We start from the raw sequence: 7514 nt of genomic DNA on the forward strand, positions 1-7514 counted from the left end.
TGTGACAGATCTACTTACATGAAAGAAAATAAGAGTCACAAGAATTGATACTAAAAATAGGTTCAACCTAGGGTCATCAACCTCTCAATTCTTCAGAAAAAGACCATGAATCTCTTGGGAATCTGCCTGTCTCTCTTCTAAGTAGGAATCTGGCAAGATTTTCTCACATAGGCTACAACCGTTCCTGATAATCATTGCATAATAAATAACTTTTACTTCTTTTTCTTTTAAATAAATATATTTGTGTGTGTGTGTATGTGTGTGTATACGACAATGGTATTTGCAGCTTGTGTGTGTGTGTGTGTGTGTGTGTGTATATAAAACAATGGTATTTGCAGTTTTTTTTCTTATTGTTATTGTTGTTTTGATTACAAGTGTTAAGGGTTTCAAGCGCACTGTGGGCCAAACAGGCAGTTGAGGTTTGTTTCAGACCTTAATGTTATTGGAGAAAAAAGGGCCCCAGGTCCTTACCAACCCCTCCTGCATGCAAGGCCCAGGAGTACTGGCAGGCAGATGACCTAGATCCTGCCCTGGGAGGTTCCCACAGTGGAGGGAACATCAGGGCAGGTGCAGAAACAGGTGTGCAGTTCTCTCGACTAGAAGGCAGACACAGTGGGTGGAACAGAGTATATTGAGAAGTTAAAATTTAAAAAAAAATTCAAAAATTCAAAATTAAAAACAAATAAGTAAATAAATAATTTTTTTAAATCTGCTTTTTATACATGCTGTGAAAGTGTCATCCATCTTAGAGCAAGTTTCTGTCCCANATGGCCAACAGACACATGAAAAAATGCTCAACATCACTCAGCATCCAGGAAATGCAAATCACACTGAGATACCATCTCACTCCAATCAGGATGGCTAATATACAAAAGACTGAGAATGATAAATGCTGGAGAGGTTATGGAGAAAAAGGAACTCTCATACACTGTTGGTGGGACTGCAAAATGGTGCAGCCTTTATGGAAAATGATATGGAGGTTCCTCAAACAATTACAGATAGATCTACCATATGACCCAGCTATTTCACAGCTGGAGACATACCCAGAGGAATGGAAATCATCATGCCAAAGGGATACCTGTACTCCCATGTTTGTCGCAGCACTATTTACAATAGCCAAGAGTTGGAACCCACTCAAAATGTCCATCACCAGGTGAGTGGATAAGGAAACTGTGGTACATCTACACAATGGAGTACTACTCAGCTATAAAAACGAATGAAATACTGCCATTTGCAACAATGTGGATGGACTTAGAGAAAATTATGTTAAGTGAAACAAGTCAGGCACAGAAAGAGAAATATCACATGTTCTTATTTGTGTGAACTAAAAATAAATAAATATACAAACAAAGGGTGGGAGGAGAAGAAGACACAACAATCACAACAATTCCTTGAACTTGTTAAGACAGTGAACAGATATGATATAGTGGAGGGGGAGGGGAGGGGAAGAAAGGGGAATGGGTAAAGGGACATGAAAATCAACTACAGTGTATATTGAGAAGTTAAATTTTTTTTAAAAAATTCAAAAATTCAAAATTAAAAACAAATAAGTAAATAAATATTTTTTTAAAATCTGCTTTTTATACATGCTGTGAAAGTGTCATCCATCTTAGAGCAAGTTTCTGTCCCAGCAGACACTGGCAGAGGTCCCACTGCAGTGTAAGAACTAATGAGCACAACGATATCGAAGGAGGAATGCCTGTTTTTTTCCCAGCATCAATTTTATTTTGAAAGGTTTTTCCCGCATGTACGGTTGATTGATAGTTTTGAAATGGGGTAGTAACCTGTCAACTGCAGAGCGCCACAGGAGCGTGCAGTGCCCACACTCATCAGTTAGCTATGTGAAGCCTGCCACAAAAACACTTAATGATTACAGCCCTTCACTGTTCAGCTCTACCAGGGGCAAGATAGGTTTTACATTAACAACAGAGAAAATCTCTTCAAACAGGGTGATGTCCAGAAGGCTTACTTAAATCCTTATGAGGTTTCCATTGCTTCCCTTGCAAGGACACGTTTTTGGACACAAGCTTTCCGTCTCCTCAACAGATTTCGCCCTTCCCTTCTGCTGCCTCGACACATGCTGAAGTGTCTGATGCAGGTTCTAGGCCTTCCTTAACATCCCGTTCTCCCCAAGACACTCCCCTGCTCTTCTCAGTCCCGTCTCCTGGGGCCTGGCTTCTCCTTCCTTCCCTCTTTGCCTCTTCAGACATTCTTTTGACTTGGTTCAGTTGTCCCATTGCTGGAGTCCTTTATCCTCCTAAGCCCTGGCCCCTGAGCCTTCCTCGACGCGCGAGGCAGGCAGCCTGTCTCACTTCAACTCTGTGACCTTTCCATGCCTGTCTGAGGTCACTCCCACTGCCCTTCAGCTGCTGCCTGCTGACACTATCCAGCTGGCCTGGCAGGAGCCCACTTTTCTTCTTCACCTGCTCAGCCTCCAAGGTGTCGCCACTCAATGTTAACACTGGCTCCTTCTTCTGAGGATGTCAGGGTTCTGGGCCTCTCTCTTCACTGAGCTTGGCTACCAGGGATGGCAAAGAAGCCTGAGAGGCTCTCCTGTCTTCTTTCTCATTCCTGTGTTTCCAGGAGTTTTGCCGAGTGCATTTGTTGGAAGGTTTGTTTTAGGACCCAGGGATACTCAGCAGGAGAATTCATAATGTGTCTGACTTGCCTCAGCTTGAAGCCACATTCATTCTTCTCCTGCTCCATGTCCTCTGTCATTATGGACTGAATGCCTAGGTACCCCCAAAATTCACATTTTGAAACCCTACCCTAATGTTATGGTTTTAGAGGTGAGGTCTTTGGAAGGTGATTAGGATTCGATGAGGTCATGAGAGTGGCACCCTCGTGATGGGATTAGTGCCTTTATTAGAGACACAAGAGAGCTTGCTGCTTTTCACCATGTGAGGACACAACAGAAACTCTGCTGCCTACAAACCAGAAAGCAGCCATCACCAGACACCAAATCTGCTGGTGCCTTGATCTTGGACTTTCCAGTCTCCAGAACTGTGAGAAATAAGTTTCTGTTGTTCATAAGCCACCCAGCTTATAGTATTTTGTTATGGAAGCCCACACATAGACACCTGTCCTGCCTCTCAGTGTAGCTTGTGCTGGAGTCCCTGGAGCTGTCCTGCTTCTTACCCTTTTCCTGGGCAGGCTGTCACAGCCAAGTGTCTTCCCACATCTCTAGGAGCATGTTCCTGTGTTCAAATGGCACAAGACAGGCCTTCACAGAGCTCCATGTCCTCGGGGTCCCTTTCACATGCAGAATCTTCACTTCCTGTCTCTCTATTGATGCTCGCTCACTTCTCCATCTGTCACAGCTCGGGTGTATATTCAAGGCTCCTATCCTCCACGTCTTGCTTCAGGGTGCCCATCATCTCTGTGTTTTCATGCGCTGACATTCTCAGTTCCTCGGTCTGGCTCTGTGAGGTCAGCTACAACCTCCTTGTCAGCATCTCTAGACTTCGCCAGGCAGCTGGCGACTTTTTCAGTAGCAAAAAGGCTCTCTCCTTGTGTCTTTTGCCCTCTGCTGCTCCCACTTGGCCATCTCTCCCTGTTTCTCTTACTCTACAACCTCGAGAACTTGGAAGATTTCTTTAGAATGGTTTCCTTTATCTTCTTCACATCACAGGTGCATTATTGCATTCTTCTTTTGCCTCGAAAAGCTTCATCAAATTATCAATTCAGGTTTAATTGAAATTCTGAAGAGTTTCAGTTTTGGAGGTTTTTGGAAAGTTGGTCTGTTTCAAATGTCATTGATTCTTCTAAGTGGTCATGGGAATCCTGTAGGAGGCCTTCCCTCAAGTAGCTTTTTGTTTTCTAATCTGACATTATCTAATTGAAGCTGCACATACACGTGTCTTTCAGAAAGTGGGTGGAGTTCTTTCTCTTGACTCTTTCAATGAACTATACTCCAGCTTCACCGAAGTTAGCTTCTTGTCTGCAGAGTGAAGAGCTATGTGAAGGTCATGCACCTCATTTTTCACAAAGTCATTTAAGTTGGAGGCCTCAGAGCTGCATTCCAACAGTGAGGGACTCTCCAGCTTCTGTGTGGTCCAGTTGGTTCTTCCTGATAAGCGAAACACCTGCATCTGCGTGAAACTGTGTTCCCATTTGTCAATCTGCTGCTGATGATTTGTGTCTATGCTCCTCTCTGTTCAACATTACCCAAAGACCACAGAGCTCTTGCTGCCCCATCCAAGCCCCTCAGGCATGGCCTTATGGTGTGCTCACTGGGCTCAGGAGCAGGTGGCTCATTCAATCTAATCATTTGATTATAACCTAATGCTCTGCAATTCTGAGCACACAGAGAGCCAGGGTCTGCCAAAGTTGATGAGTCTCAGCTGGTGTGATCGTAGTCTTAAGTACATCTGCATGAATTTCAGTCAGCTGAGAAGCTTCTTGCCACTTGCAGGCCTTGGTTACTTTTCATAGGTTTTCAAGATTAAGTTTTGCTTTTTGCAAAAACTAAAGCCCTAACTCCAATTCTGGCTACTTCTCCCTCTTTCGTTCTTTAATTTTTTCATATGCTTGCTTTTGATCATTTAGCTGTCTGAATTTGCAGTACTTATTCTTTTAACTTCTCAACATTTGCCAGTAAACCCAGCTTTTTTGGAATTTTAAGGAAAAACCCTTACTGGCATTTGTCTTTTTTTCTCTGTGCCAGATATTTCAGAAACATCTTCTTCTAGTTTTTCAATGATCCGGGCACCTCTTTCTTGGGCTTTTCTCACAAGGTATAATGATCTCAGTCTTCTGTTCTCCTCCCTGAGAGAATGACTTTCCACAGCATACCTTGCAGCCCTCGTGTTCTGATCTTCTTTTCTTGCAGAGTTTCAATCTTATTAGCCTTCCTAACTTCCTAATTAGCCTTCTCTTCACCACTGGTTAGGAAGCTTGCTGGGTGTGTCTACCCTGACCTAGGCTAAACCCAGCACTCCCGGAGCCTCTTCACTCAAATTGCAGCTGGCTCAGGTGTCCTCCGGTGTCCTCACTTACCACCACCTTGATTTTTATCATCTTGGAGCAAAATGAAGCCTAGAGAAGAGTTCCCCCAATACACAGAACCAGGAGGGACATTAGCAGTTCCAGCTGTTTGGGCATTATCGCTGAGGGAATCCCAAAGAAAGAAGGAAAGTTTGGGGTCTCAGAAGCACATGTCTTTGTTTTCTGTTATCTCTATGGATAAACACAATGATCGCTAGGCCCAGGCAGCTCAATGACTTCATCTTCATGCCGTCTGCATGGATTTCTTTCTGCTTTCAGATCCTGCCAAATCCACGATGTTAAGTAGGGAGGTCTGTATTTTCATTATTTCACTGCTTTACACCATTGACTCTACAGTCATTGTCTGTACAGACAAACAATGTACAGACTGCTGTACAGACAGCAAGAGACTTAGAGGATTCTGTACTCATTAACATCAATGCTACGTATCTGTTCTATGCCCCACCCCAGGTGGGCTTCTGCATGAGGTTAACATCTGCCCCACTGCACCCACCACACACGTTTCCTTCTTATAAGCACCTTAAATGAAGACCAGCCAAGGCAGAATCCCACAGGTAGCTTTTAGTAAAGGAACCCTGATGAAGGAAACTTTCTGGCTTCAGTCTTCTCTTTTCACAGACAGTTAAAAAAATAAAATAAACATTTAAAACTTTGTGAGGTTAGTCATCCCATGAGAAAAATGACCAGTTATATCATCACGTTTTCCCTGCTCGGTGTGTCCAGATGCAGAGGTGATGCCATCATAACCTCTCCTACAAGATGCCACATTGCTCCTGGTGCACCCAGTCCCTGAGTAGTGGCTGGAAAGGCCTCAAGAAGAACATAGAGGAGGCTGATGTTGACTTTAGGTTTTTGAACATGTTCTTCATGAGGTTAAGACAGTCCCTCTCTGTTCCTGGTGTCCTGGAAGTTTTTATTACCAGTGGGTATTGAAGTTTGTCAGATGCTTTCCTGTGTCAATTGATATGGTCATTTTTCTTCTTTAGCCCATTGATATGGTGGATTATATCAACTGATTTCAGATACAAGAGTACTTCAATAAGTTGATGGAAAAATAGAATTAAATATAAAACAAATCTCCCCATGAACCTTTTTTTGAAGTACACTCTATTAAAACCACCTTACATAACTAGGATAAATCCCAATTGATCATGCTATATTATTTTTGTATATTGTTGCATTGGCTTTGTTAATTTATTTTATTTTTTTAATTGTAACATAGTTGAATGTACATATCTATGGGGTACAGAGTTGAATATAATTACCTCTGTGCAATATGTGATGCTCAAATCAGTGTAATTAGCATATTCAACATTATACAATGTAATCATTTTTCATGGCCCTTTACCAATTCCTCCCTTACTCATCCCACTTTCCTCTGGTAACCTCAGTTCTGTTCTCTCCTTTTGAAAGTTCAATGTATTATTATGATTGTTTTATCTTTCTCTCTTTCTTTTTAAAATTTGTTTATTTTTTAGCTCCCGCTTATGAGTGAAGACATGTGGTATTTCTCTCTGTGTGTTTGATTTCACTTAAGATTTTCTCTAAGTTCATCAATGTTGATGTGAATGGCAGAATTTCATGCCTTTTTATGGTAGAGTATTATTCCATTGTGTATATACACTGCATTTTCCTTATCCAGTTATCTGTTGATGGACACATCAGCTGGTTCCAATTCTTGGCTATTGCAAATAGAGCTACGATAAACATGGGAGTGCAGGTATCTCTTCATCATGATGATTTCCACTATTTTTGGTATATACCCAGAAGTAGAATTATTGGATTGTATGGCAGTTCTATCTACAGTTGTTTGAGGAACCTCCATACTGTTTTCCATAGTGGTTGTACCAATTTACAGTCCCACCAACAGTAGTAGGGTTTCCCTTTCACCACATCTTCACCAGCATTTGTTATTCTATATTTTTTTGATAACAGCCATTCTTACTGGTGTGAGATGACATCTCAATGTGGTTTTTATTTGCATCTCCCTGATGCTTAGTGATGTTGAACATTTTTTCATGTGTCTGTTGGCCATTCATATATCTTCCTTTTAGAAATGCAGTCGAGCTCTTTTACCTGCCTGTAATACTGCCAACTGGGCCAATTGCCAAACTAGGGCTGAGTCTGGAGCTCACAGACCCCTCAAGCCCGTTGCCCAAACTGGGTCACAAATCCTTCACACACCAGGCTGGGTCCTCAGAACCCTCACATGCCAGGCTGGGTCCCCAGACCCCTCGCATGCAAGCTGGGTCACCAGACCCCTCACACACAGGTCTATGTGCTAGGTAACCAGCAAACAGGTCCTTGAAAGCCGTAGGTTGGAGAGCATGGCCTCACAGAGCAGATGTCTGAGGCAGGCGCCAGCCAAGCCACGGTGCAGTGCATGCACAGTAACTCCATCCACACACAACTTATTTACAAAGAATGTGCCGCACCACCCCCAACAGTCCCTAAGGTGAGGGGGCCTGAGTAAATTATTCTATTTTCCCAACAAATGCCTACTCAGC

General features: G+C 42.7%; 2 pseudogenes; both read right to left on the bottom strand.

Annotated features, from left to right (window-relative positions):
* Positions 1–3314: 3314 nt before the first annotated feature.
* LOC103583392 lies at positions 3315–4091 on the bottom strand (annotated as a pseudogene).
* A 190-nt stretch (positions 4092–4281) lies between these two features.
* LOC103583393 lies at positions 4282–5019 on the bottom strand (annotated as a pseudogene).
* Positions 5020–7514: the final 2495 nt, after the last annotated feature.

This window comes from Galeopterus variegatus, unplaced genomic scaffold, assembly GCF_000696425.1.
Source record: "Galeopterus variegatus unplaced genomic scaffold, G_variegatus-3.0.2 Scaffold22583, whole genome shotgun sequence".
Taxonomy (NCBI): domain Eukaryota; kingdom Metazoa; phylum Chordata; class Mammalia; order Dermoptera; family Cynocephalidae; genus Galeopterus; species Galeopterus variegatus.